This window comes from Acomys minous, assembly GCF_964271855.1.
Source record: "Acomys minous genome assembly, chromosome: 8".
Taxonomy (NCBI): Eukaryota; Metazoa; Chordata; class Mammalia; order Rodentia; family Muridae; genus Acomys; species Acomys minous.
Genome location: NC_140489.1, coordinates 95,985,676 through 95,998,512, shown reverse-complemented (window position 1 = coordinate 95,998,512; position 12,837 = coordinate 95,985,676). Strand labels below are relative to the sequence as shown.

The 12,837-nt window shown below is 42.8% G+C and overlaps 1 protein-coding gene across 1 annotated transcript in view; it reads left to right on the top strand.

Annotated features, from left to right (window-relative positions):
- The first annotated feature begins 7,234 nt into the window (after positions 1-7,234).
- The window catches only part of OSR1 (odd-skipped related transcription factor 1), a 72,728-nt gene continuing 67,125 nt past the window's right edge, over positions 7,235-12,837 (top strand). Inside the window, exon 1 of the mRNA XM_084791517.1 lies at positions 7,235-7,256. The gene's annotated coding sequence lies outside the window, so the exon portion shown is untranslated. The remainder of the gene's footprint in view (positions 7,257-12,837) is intronic.

The following is a 12,837-nucleotide window of genomic DNA, read 5'->3' as shown; positions in this document are numbered from 1 at the left end:
AAATATGGGGCACCAGGGTTTGTGTGAAAGTCAGTCCCTACTCTCTGCTCAACTGTGGAGAATGTCCTGACCATTGCCTAGATCTGGGTCAGGGTTTGATGTTTACTGCACGTATATTCCTTGGCTGGTGCCATAGTTTGAGTAGGACCCCTGGGTCCAGATCCTCCCATCATAATGTTGTAGGTTTCTAGGACCCTCTGGGTCCTTCTATTTCCCCATTTTCCCATAATGCTCTCACCTAAAGACCTAACAGGATGTCCTCCCCTCTGTCCCACTTTCCTGATAAGGGAAGACTTTCGTGGGACATGCCCCTTGGGCTAGTGTCCAGATATAAGTGAGTATATACTATTTGACTCTTTCTGCTTCTGAGTTAACTCACTCATTATGATCATTTCTAGTTCAGTCCATTTGGCCACAAATTTCAGAAATTCCTTGTTTTTAATGGCTGAGTAGTATTCCATAGTGTAAATGTACCACAGTTTCTTTATCCATTCTTCTACTGAGGGACACTTAGGCTGTTTCTGGGTTCTGGCTGTTACAAATAAGGCCACTACGAACATGGTAGAACATATGTCCCTGTTGTGTGCTGGAGATTCTTCTGGGTATATTCCAAGGAGTGGAATAGCTGGGTCTTGAGGAAAAATTCCCATTTTTCTGAGATAGCACTGGATAGATTTCCAAAGTGGCTGTACTAGTTTGCATTCCCACCAGCAATGAAGGAGTGTTCCTCTTTCCCCACATCCTCGCCAGCATGTGGTGTCACTTGAGTTTTTGCTTTTGTTTTTTGTTTTTTTTTTTATCTTAGCCACTCTAATGGGTGTAAGGTATAATCTCAGAGTCATTTTGATTTGCATTTCTCCGATGATTAAAGATGTTGAGCACTTCTTTAAGTGTTTCTCAGCCATTTGATATTCCTCTGTTGAGAAGTCTCTGTTTAGTTCTGAGCCCCATTTCTCAATTGGGTTATTTGGTTTGGTGGTGTTTATTTTCTTAAGTTCTTTATATAGTTTGGATATTAGACCTTTGTCAGATGAAGTGTTAGTGAAGATCTTTTCCCAGTCTGTAGGCTGTCGCTTCATTCTGTTGACAGTGTCTCCTGCCTTACAGAAGCTTCTCAGCCTCATGAGGTCCCATTTATCAATTGTTGCATTTGGTAATTTCTTAAGGAAGTTATAGCTGCAAGCAAGAGTCTGTGCAGCTCTGTTATCTCTGATGCATGATGATTTTCCCCCTCTGAGAATCACTCACACACAATACCAACATCCTTACCTATTGGTGTTAGTGATTGAAGACAACTTAGAGTCTGGACTCTCTTGGGGTTTTAATTTTGAGTGAAATTTGATGTTGGGGTTATGCATTTCTTATGGCTGGATTTTAGATACCTGTAGATAAAATAGAAATGAGTCCTACAATCCTCTAATCCCAGTGCTGTCTCTACCTACAAGTGCTCCTGCCCAAGTATTTTCCTCATCCTTTTCACCTTCGTAGCATTTCTGATCTTTGAAGCAGTAACTCCATGATAATAAAAAGAAAGGGGAGGCAAGAAAGATGCCCACATATTCTCTCCTCTCAAACCTTCTAAGATGATTCTTTTTTTGTTCAGTTACTCCTGAAATAGAGTTTAGAAGCCATTAGTGATGTGGAAATAATAATAACATTTTAGCATAGGCCCTGCATATCCTACATTATCTGTGCTGTCAGGAAAGCAAAAAAATTCTTTATTAGGATGTGTGCACTAAGTTGAAGCAGACATAGGATTGGCATAGGCAGAGGATGAGAGACCCACAGGTGGTTTTGGCATATCTTGTACTTAAGAGGTTATGGTCCTAGGAAGAATCCAGGAAAGAAGATGAGGGCAACGAATGGCTTTTGTTTGCAGCTGACAATGTGGTGATGGCTGGGGAGTCCTCTGGAGGCCCAACAAGCTATCTGTCTTGTGAACTCAACAGCAAACTAACCCCATTTGAGCTATTAGGGTCAGAAGCAACCCAAGACTGCCAAGCCTCTGGCCCTCTGGGATGCATGGACTATTTCTCAAGAGCCTCAGCACCCCCTCTTTTCACTGGGCCTCCCCACATTCATCTCACATAACTCACCGAGTAGGAATTTGCCCTGCAAAGCCCTAATTCCTTTTCCTTGTGTTCCTTTTTCCTTGTGACTTTCTTGAGATATGGCTTCCGTTAAAAGATGCTCAAGGCCGATTACACCAGATAGGGATAGCAAGGAAGAAACCTCAGAAGTTAAGTAAATGTTATCTGCTTGATTCAGCAGCTGACAGAGCTAAAGTGAATTAGTTAGGATACGCCTAAACCTGAACTTGAAGTTTAGAGGTTGTAATGGCTGACCTTGATTTCTAGGGTGAGTTAGTGATAGTGTTGATACTGGAACCTGTCTTCTCCTCATCCTGGCCTGAGGTTAGACCTTTCACCTATCTTGCAAGCATAGTCACAGGGAAAAGAGAAAATTCTTGTTCCTGGGGATTTCCTGTGAAAAGTGCCGAGGAAGGAATTCTGTATGAGCCATTAGGTCTCCATAAACTCTCGGCGGCTTTCAAGCCATGGCAGAAGGATCCTGGGTCCCAGAGATGGAAAGCAGGTGAAAAAGAAGGCTGTAGCCCGCATGTTGCATTGTGGCTCCATCATGTTTAACGTGAGGTGTAGGATGATGGCGGGAACAGAGACTATGTTACAGGAATCTTGCTTCTTTTGCCAATCTGTATATACAAAATTCAGGCATGATGAGGTTCTACAGGGAAGAGAAGACAAGGGATTTAGGAACAGTTGATCTGACAAAAGTGTCCCCTGTAGTTGAATTTAAAAGATACTTAGTCGTAAACATGGGAGCATGTGGTAACTGTGTTGAGCAGAGAGAAGAAGAACAGATTCTAGACTGTTCAGTGAGCTGTTTGCCTAAAGCCTTGAATACCAAATACACCGTAACAGGGTAACGAGTGTATACAACAAAAGTTTGAGTGATTGCGACACATTCTATGTGCTCACTGCTCCAAATGTTGTCATTTTAAGTTAAAGGACACAGTAATGGACACTGACGGCTCAATTAGGAATATTGTTCTCATCTTGAAAGCATGAGAGAGAGAGAGAGAGAGAGAGAGAGAGAGAGAGAGAGAGAGAGAAAGAAGAAGAAGAAGAAGAAGAAGAAGAAGAAGAAGAAGAAGAAGAAGGAAGAGGAGGAGGAGGAGGAGGAGAGGAGAATAATTCATGACACATATCTGAGTGTCCATTAGACCTAGTCACTTTGAAGGAACAGAGGAGGGGAGGAAGTGAGAGCTTTATGGGGAAGAAACATATTAACCATATGGTGAAGTAAATGTCATCAGTGTTATGAGGTGATTGTAGTCCCCTATGATTTGGTGAGGAGGATATGTTCTGGTATTCTTTGCCTAAATCCTCAAGCCCAGACTAAACATGAAAGAAATTAACTCTAGCAAAATTTCTACTGACCTCATTCATTTTATAGAAGTGCTCATTCGTAATCCATGTTTACCACCTCCTCTCACCTCCTCCCAGCCCATCCCTCTCTGCTTTCTGCGCTAGAGGATTTAATTCTCTGATTGGCATTTTCCCTATGAAGTTCTGTCCTCCTCTGCCTCATGATGTCTGACCATGCTCCCTACCACATGTATTTGTGCCCAGGATTCTCAGAGCACCTTTCATCCTTGTGTTTTCAATGTTCACACCCATCCGAATCAATACCTCTGAAATCAGCATTTCAGACTCTCCTTATGGGAGTTCTCTTGCCTTCTAGAAGCCATGCTTCAGCAGATCATGGTTATTCAATAAAAAATATACCCTAGCTAACTTATGTCCTTCATTTTCCACTCTCTGAAACCACTGTTTGTCCGTCATTTGAGTAAACTCTGCAGTTTGCATGAGCCTCTCCCTCCTGAGCCTTTATACATATAGAGAGATATTCTGTCTACTCCTTCAAAGCTAAGCTGCATCCTGCCTCATCCTGAGTGAACAGCTGAGGAGAGGTTCAGTAACTTGCTTTCTCATTGCTTTGATCATCAACAGCCTGGATTTGACAAGATCTTTTGAATTGTGTCTATTTAGTGACACAATTCTTCCTAGAGAAGATGAGGGGTAGGGAATACATAATGTATTGGTTATCTAGAACTCTATAAACGGGAAATAGATAAGGCAGAGGTGTAAATTTGAGACAAGGAGGTTAAGAGCAAATAAACAAATGTTCCCTAAATGGACTTAGTCCCCAGATTTCAAGGACTAATATATAATGATTATCTCCAAGGAAAAACATTCCCTTTGGCAAGTAACCCCAAATCAGCGTGGCTTATGGGTGTTGAGGGAAATGGTGCTGAGATGAGAAATGGCGGTGTCTATGACAAAGAGGCACAGATGACTGTGAGTTATTGACTCTTGTCCCACCTGGGACAATGACTGAACAACCTAGCACTGGAGTGAGTATTCACATGGTTTGTGTAGTAAGTGTGACCAGAATTCCACTGAGGAATTGGAATCACATAATTCAAACCAGGCCTGCCTTTTTATACTGTAGCACTGTACACATTTGCCAGGGTGTGTCTAGTGGGCACTCTGGTGGCCTTTTTACAAAAGTAGTTGACTGAAAATTTGAGGCCATGTTACATCTGGCTAAAGGATGCTGTATGCCAGAGATTGATACTTTGTTATTTTTTTAATTTTATTTATGTATGGATTTTTTTTGAGACAAGATCTCTCTACATAGCCTTTATTTTCCTAGAACTCACTATATAGATCAGACAGGCCTCAAACTCACAGACGTTCCCCTGTTTCTGCCTCCACAGAAGATGACTCTTGATAATTTGGGAATCCTTGATCAAGATGCTTTTATGCATCTTTGGGACTATTTTACCTCTTACAAAGTGAGTGATCTCACTCACTGCAGCAGATGGCTCTAGAATAGAACAAGGAAGATATGGACCTTTTGAACCCAATTTTTATACCTGTTTTTATACCTTCTACTTCTGGTCCCACTTTGAAGACAGTGCTGGATACTTTTTAGCACCAACCCTGAAGAATGAAGAATGCTTCCAGGGTCCTCTGGCACTCACAGGTCACAGGTGCAGCTTTCCTCAGCTAGAATGTAAGCTAGCCTTATCTTTGAGTTGGAGTTGTAAAACCTGAATTTCCCATCTGTAAAGCTTGAACATCTGGAATGAGCCAAGTCAAATGGGACTAATTAAAACTTCAGTGTCACACAAGTGGGAAGTACCTGCAAGGCCATGTTCTACAGCTATTCTGAGGCCTTTGACAGGAGTAGGAAAAGACTCTTTCCAGGATGAATGGAGCACAGCAGTAGGGTCTTCTTCAGGGACTCAAGGCATGCTAGGCTTTCAGTCCAAGTCAAGTCCCATGTTGACACTGTTGCCTTTTAGATTTACCTATGTTTGATGACAAGACAGCCTTACCTGATATGATGGTTAATCTTGGCTGTCAACTCGACATGGCCTAGGATCACCTAGGAGATGCCCCTCTGGGTGTGTCTGTGAGGACATCTCCAGAGAAGTCTAAATCAGGTTGGAAGATTTGCACTGAATCTGGAAAGCAATGTTCCATGAAGGTTACAAACAGAATTAAAAATCAAACAAACAGAGCATTGTGGACAGCAACATTGGACTTTCTCCACCTCCTGACTACAGCATCGGTGTGACCAGCCACCTCCTGACTACAGAATCGGTATGACCAGCCACCTCGCGTCACTGCTACCACTCCTTCCCCACACGAGAGACTGTACCTTCAAAGCCTGAGCTAAAGAATACATTTCCCCCTGAGTTGTCAAGTATTTTTTCACAGCAAGCAAGTGGACAATAAGCCTGGAGGATGAAAGCTTTGAGTCCTCCTTCTCCTCTTCTCCTTTTTCTCCTTCTCCCCCTCCTCCTCCTCTCTTTTGCCTCCTCATCCCTGTTCCTCTTGTTTTCCTTCTTCTTCATCCTCTTTGTTTTCTTTCCTCAATGGTTGACAGTGGAGTATGGACTAAAAAAATCAGAAATATGGCATACTGTCTGTCCCCTTAAACAACACCGAATCAGCATGCATTGACCGGCCATATTCTATTAAGGTTCTGGTGGTATGTGAACCCAGAAATGAAAGTTGGGAGACCTGATAAAATACTCAAAATATAGCCTGAGACACATACATTTTAAAGTACATATTTTAGTAGAGGTCGTTTTGAGAACCCAGTAAAGGTGCCATAGCTTTAGTGAAAGCAGAGATGAGGTGGGGAAGTATAAGAGAAGCAACTGGTAGCATATCACTATCTGTAGCTACCTTCTGGGACCTTATGTTACAGATGTAAGGAACCCTATGCACACTAATCATAGTGGTATTGAGTGTATTGATCCTCATAATCCTAGTACTGAGAGATGAAGGCAGGAGAACTGGAGCTCAAGGTCATTCTAGGGTTATATAGCATATATTTCCTGGCCTATGTGAGATCTTGTTTCAAGGTTATATGGACATGCATATGCACACACATACACACACACACACATATATCCTGATATCTATCTATCTATCTATCTATCTATCTATCTATCTATCTATCTATCTATGGCAGGACCAGAAAAACAGATTAATGGAAAAAATAGGCCCATATTTCTTTTGTATTCTAAACACCCCCATCTCTAGCATTTGAACAGACACTACAGAAAATAGTATTAATATCCAACAATTGCATGAGTGCCTTAAACGTGTGATGGTTGGTCCATCCGTAATTTCCCAGGCTTATTTCCACAGGATTGGAGGCCCATCTGCTTCCCTTGGCTTCAAGAGAAGAAAATAACACAGGACAGGTCTTCTCACATTGTCCTATGGGCGATCTGTGGCTGACCCTTGGTCCAGGGATGGGGAGATGGACTATGTTACTGAGAATCTCTGGGTGTCAAGGAAACAGGGCCTGGGAGGCTGGCTGCTCCCATGCTGGCCCAGGCTCTTGTTTTTCTTGAGCTGACTTGCTGGAGAAGTGAGTGAAGTCAGAAACAAAATGCCACATTGCACGCCCACTGAAGTCTGGGCTCAAGGGAAAGAAGAGAGATTGCCAGAGCGTTAGCTGTTCCCAATCCACTCCTGGACCTTAAGCTGTCTTGAACAGAGTTGCCAATCAGCTCGGTAGGGACTGGCCTTTGAGGGGGGTGTAGGCAGGGGAGGGGGTGGGAAGGGAGAAGTCTGTGCTCCATCTTAATTACCTCATCAGAAGCAGCTCCCTCCTCGCAAAGCTCTGGTGTCTTCTACAACAGGGTGAGTCTTTGGCTTTACATGTGAACTTGTCAGATATGCCATTTGCCTATGTGTATGAGCACGAAGGGTCGTTCGGATTCAGAGCTGAAATCTTTCACTTGTGACTTTAGCTGGGAAAATTCTTGGCAAGATCAGAATGCAGTGGTAAAGTCTTAGGAAGGGGTTTCTGTGAAAGAATGATAGCGGCTTTCTGTGGCATTTTTGCATGGAAGTGTCTACAGTGAGGAGGTGACCATGTGGACATCTGACAGTGTCAGTACTGTGTAAGGAACCATGCCCAGGGATCGGTTGAGTGGGAGCTGAATCTCAGTTCTAACTCAGTCCGCTATCTTGTATAAAACCCTTTTTTCACTTTGCACACCTTGGGGGAAAGGAATGTATTGATTCTTTGGCTCAGTGTAACTTTTAGATTTTACGATGTAGCATTGGAGACCAGAAGAACTGGAAATCCCTTCATCTCGAGTAGTTGTCAAAGGCATGGAAAGCCATCATTCTCTGTGTTGTAGTAAAGGAATCTGTGTGCTTTGCCATGGGGCAATGGGACTGGTCACTGTGGAGGCCAAGGCCATCATGGCTCCTGTTTAGCATTGCTGTCAATGTGAGCTGCCTAGGCTGGACTGTAACTAAGTAAGACTGAGCTGTGTTGGGGGCAGCAGCAACAATGTCCACATTGTGTGAGGACAGTTTAGGACAATGGTCTGCAGGACAGAGAGTGAGAAGGGGCACCTGCAGGGAGGGTCTCGTCACCCAGGAAGGGCTGGGGAATTGTCCCTACACTGTGACTGTGTGACAGCTACTTTCTTGTCATGAGGTAACGTTTTGCCTGGGATCTCAGCAACACATTCTTAGAAGATTCAGGTGACCTAGGCATTTTACAAAGTACTGCATAGCAAAGCTCATGCCTGGGGTCAGGCTTGGTAAATTCTGACCCATCCTGTGGCCTACAGCTCAGAGGCTTATACAGACACATGAATTAGAGGCCCATTGCAATGTGGGTAAGGAGGGCAGGAGCCTCAAGTTCTTTCAGTAATTCCAAGGCTCACTGCTATTTTCTATATAGAAGGAAAGGGACATAGGAGGGTACAGTTAAAGAACAGTGGAAGTGACACATAAAAATGCTATAATGTATATAAAAAAATGAATGAGTCTTGGAGAGGAGAATTTGAATGCAATGTGTTTATTCCTTGTCTTTCTATTTTTAAAATGTTAATATTTTTTAGCTTTATAATAATAACAATTTGTTATTTTAAAACCTTTAAGTGTTTTATTAACTAGTGTACAGCTTAGAAGGATATCAAAAGAGTGGCAGACATTATTCTGATTTGAAAGGAGAAAATGAAGCCAAGAGAAATTCAGTACCTTACCTAGTTTACAGAGGCTGTGGAGGTCAACACTGAAATCCAAAATAGGCTGTTTTGTTCCAAAGCTATCATCTGATTTACACACACACACACACACACACACACACACACACACACACACACACACACACAGAGAGAGAGAGAGAGACACTAATAATTTTTAAAATATTTATGTTTATGTGCATCAGTGTTCGCCTATGTGTATGCATATGCACTATGTTCACTCTCAGTACCTGAAAAGCTGAAGAGGGCAGTCACTGGACTCCTTAGAACTGGAGTCATAGATGGTTGTGAGCTGCCATGTACATGTTGGGAACCAAAACTAGCTCCTCTGTAGCAAGTACTCTTGACTGCTGAGCCATCTTTCTAACCCCTGTAATAATAATTTCAATAAAAGATGAAACATGAAAGATGCTTACCAAATACAATTAGCCAAAACACCTTGAATGTAACATTTATATAATTCCTGATTGTTTCGTGGTTCTTCTTTTTGTATGCAGATTTTTAAAATTTTTGTGTAATAGTACAATTGTATATGCCAAAAATAAAATAAAAAGGAAAGATATTGTTATTATACCTTGCTCTACAACTTTTTGGCATCCATAGATGAATGCCATTGCCAGACTGTTGTACTTGAAAAGATGCTGACATCTGAATCTATGTATGTATGGACAGCCCTACTTTTCCCATGGCTTTTTGTATAAAGCTCATTGTAGTATGAATAGATACTTGAGATCATCGTTAGAGTTGGTTTTCCTTAGAGTTACTCTTCTGCAGTCTTTGTCCTGCCCCTCTCCCCACACACAACAGTCAAGGCTCCTTCTGTTCTAGAAAGGAGGCACATCTAGGATTTGTCTTCATCTTTACCTCAGCAGTTTCCCTCATTTGTCTCCTGCACAGGATACCTGGTGTGTTTGGTAGGAGGACTTCCTGTGCTTTAGTGGAAAACCCTTCTGGTAACTTGCGAGAAAAAAAAAATGAAGGAAGAACACATTTTAAAACTAAAATGTCTGAAAATGTCTTTATTTTGTCCTGATGCTTTATAGTTTTGAGGATATAGCCTGGTAGACTGGTTTTCTGTTTAAAGTTCAAGGCATTTTCCTTGTATTTTTCATCTTGCTCCTGGTCATCTCTTGCTCCTTTTGAAAAGTATGAGGCCATTCCCTATTCCTGATTCTTTGTGAGTGACTGATTTTTCTCCCTGGAATATTTTTTGAGATTTCTATTAAGCTCAGATTTCCTGATGATACGCCTTGATGGGCCATTTTTAAATTCAAAATGCTGGGCATGCAATATTCCATTTTGCTTTGGAAGGTCCTATCCATCTTGGCTCAAGAACATATATTTTTAAATTATTTGAGATGATCTCTGATCATTCCTTTGAGTACCATCATCAGTTGGATATGACATTCTATGTCTTTATCATTTAATTTAAGTTCCTGTTTTCCCTGTGCTGGCATCTTGTTTGTTTTATGTTTCAGATTTTTTTTAACACAATGTCAGAGGGCATTGGGTACCCTACTTTATCACTCTACACCTTTCCTTTTGAGACAGGATCCAGCACTGAATTGGGAGCTAGGCTGGTGAGTAACCAGGAAGCTTGAGTAATCCTTTTGCCTTGGTCCCTCATAGTTCTGGGGTTACAGCTACGTGTGACAATGCCCAGATTTTTATGTAGTTCTGCCAATTTGAACCCAGGTCCTTAAGCTCTGACAACAAGCACTCTTGCCATCTGAGCCATTTCTCTGACCCTGCTATTGAATGTTAAAATACTAATTTAAGTGCTGAAAGATCTTTAAGATTTTCCTGCTTCCTGTTCTCTTTTATTAATAGCATTTACTCTTGTTTTAGTATTCCTTTTTTGCATGGATTTTATATCATTTCTGTGTCTGAGAATATTACTCTTTGTAGCAATTAGTTATGGCTCCTGGGTGGCCTTGGGACTCATATTCCTCAACTTTCTCAATATGGGAACATTGTGACCCTCAGACTTGAGAGGGAAAAAAAAAGATGGAACCTATTATGGAGCCAGATCCCCTTGTTAGTAATAAGTTTTTATCTTGGCTTGACCTTGCCAGAGCCCAAGGCAGGTGAGATGTGGGCATTAGTCAGTCCTGAGATGGAGGAAGGAGCGTTAAGCTTGAGAATCGAGAGGAGGCAGAGAGCACAGCATCCCCAGAGGCCGTGAAAGAACAGAAATTATGGACGCCCACCCTTACCAGTGAGACTGGATTTGAACGTCTGACCCTGATAATGTTATAATAAAGGCACATTGCTTCAGTAACCAAGTTCGTTATGACTTATCCCAGCAGCCGCAATGAATTAGCACACTGAGAATAGAAAAGAGGGCAGAACCAGCCTTCAGCGCCTCGCTTTGGTTTTGTTCCCCCACTAGAGCCTCCTGGTGTGATGGGGTGACAGAGGTGAATTGGCTCCTGCTTCAGTTTGGAATCAGTGATGGTGTGTAGACATGGCATGGTGGTGGCTGTATCTGGAGGACACACACACGTGCACACAATGCAAATATGTGTGACATGAGAGTTGGAAGAGAAACAGTTGGAAAGAATGGGGTCTTCAGAATCGGGAGAGGGAAAAGAGAAGACAATGAGGGGGATTCAATATGTTCATCACATAGTAAGTCATATATGAAATTGTCAAAAATTAAATCTTAAAGATGAAAGAAAAAAACCTGGCTCTGGACAGATGAAATGTTTTTGCTTACCTTATTCCCTATATGATGCAATGATACAATATTTACTGGCTTCTTCAAAATTCTTCTTTTTTTCCTCTCTCTTCAAAATTCTTAAACTTCTTTCCCTCCATGCTTTTGTTCATTTTTGTTGTTGTTGTTGTTTTCTTAGCCCAAAAGTTCTTTCTCCCTTGACTGCTAAAAACCTCCCCAACCAGAGGAAATTCGAGTTGAATTTCCTCTGTGACGCTGGATCCAGTTGTCCCAGGCGCGATTATCTCTGGCTCCGCTTTGGCATAGGTAACATGTTGTGCGAACTTGAACTTCAGCTTGTATCACCGTGTTGTGTGGGTTTCACTTTGCTGTGGGTATTTTGTGTCACACCCCACTGCTCTGTGGTTCTTGAATGAAGCCATATTCCCTTGCCTCCGGTTCACACATACAGAAAGTACTCAAGAAATATTCATTTAGTTTGGTGGTTCTAGAATCTGGCTTCACAGTGAAAAAAATGTGGAGTTAATTTTTAAAAGATGCAATGTAACTGCTAAGAGAGAGGAAGTCAGTTTTCTTCAGGGGTATAGTGTCTGGTGGGTTGCTGTGCCCTCAGTGGATGGCCCTAAACTCATGCATATAAGGGTGGCACTAACTGAACTAATTTGGTTATAAAAAACAAAAAGAAGAAGCCATGAAGTTGGCAGGGAGGTGTAGAAGGGTCTTTGAGGAAGTAGAGGAGGCGTAGATATGATCAAAATATATTGTGTACCTGTATTCAGTTCACAGACAATAAATTAAGGTGTTTTGTAAAGATGTGGTGTATAAATTTGACCTGAGAGTAAGGCAGAATCCCTGTGAGTGGAGTGGAGCTGGGGTGCCTATACCGGGGGGAGCCCCTCAGATGAGTTCATTATGGGCAGAGGGAGCAAGATTGAGTGAGCAAGAATGAGTGAGCAGGAGTAAGTGGGCAGGAGTGAGTGAGCAGGAGTGAGTGGGCAGCAGTGAGTGAGCAGGAGTGAGTGAGCAGGAGTGAGTGAGCAGGAGTGAGTGAGCAGGAGTGAGTGGTCAGGAGTGAGTGAGCAGGAGTGAGTGAGCAGGAGTGAGTGGGCAGGAGTGAGTGAGCAGGAATGAGTGGGCAGGAGTGAGTGAGCAGGAGTGAGTGAGCAGGAGTGAGTGAGCAGGAGTGAGTGAGCAGGAGTGAGTGGGCAGGAGTGAGTGAGCAGGAGTGAGTGGGCAGGAGTGAGTGAGCAGGAGTGAGTGGGCAGGAGTGAGTGAGCAGGAGTGAGTGGGCAAGAGTGAGTGAGCAGGAGTGAGTGGGCAGGAGTGAGTGAGCAGGAGTGAGTGAGCAGGAGTGAGTGAGCAGGAGTGAGTGAGCAGGAGTGAGTGAGCAGGAGTGAGTGAGCAGGAGTGAGTGGGCAGGAGTGAGTGAGCAGGAGTGAGTGGGCAAGAGTGAGTGAGCAGGAGTGAGTGGGCAGGAGTGAGTGAGCAGGAGTGAGTGAGCAGGAGTGAGTGAGCAGGAGTGAGTGAGCAGGAGTGA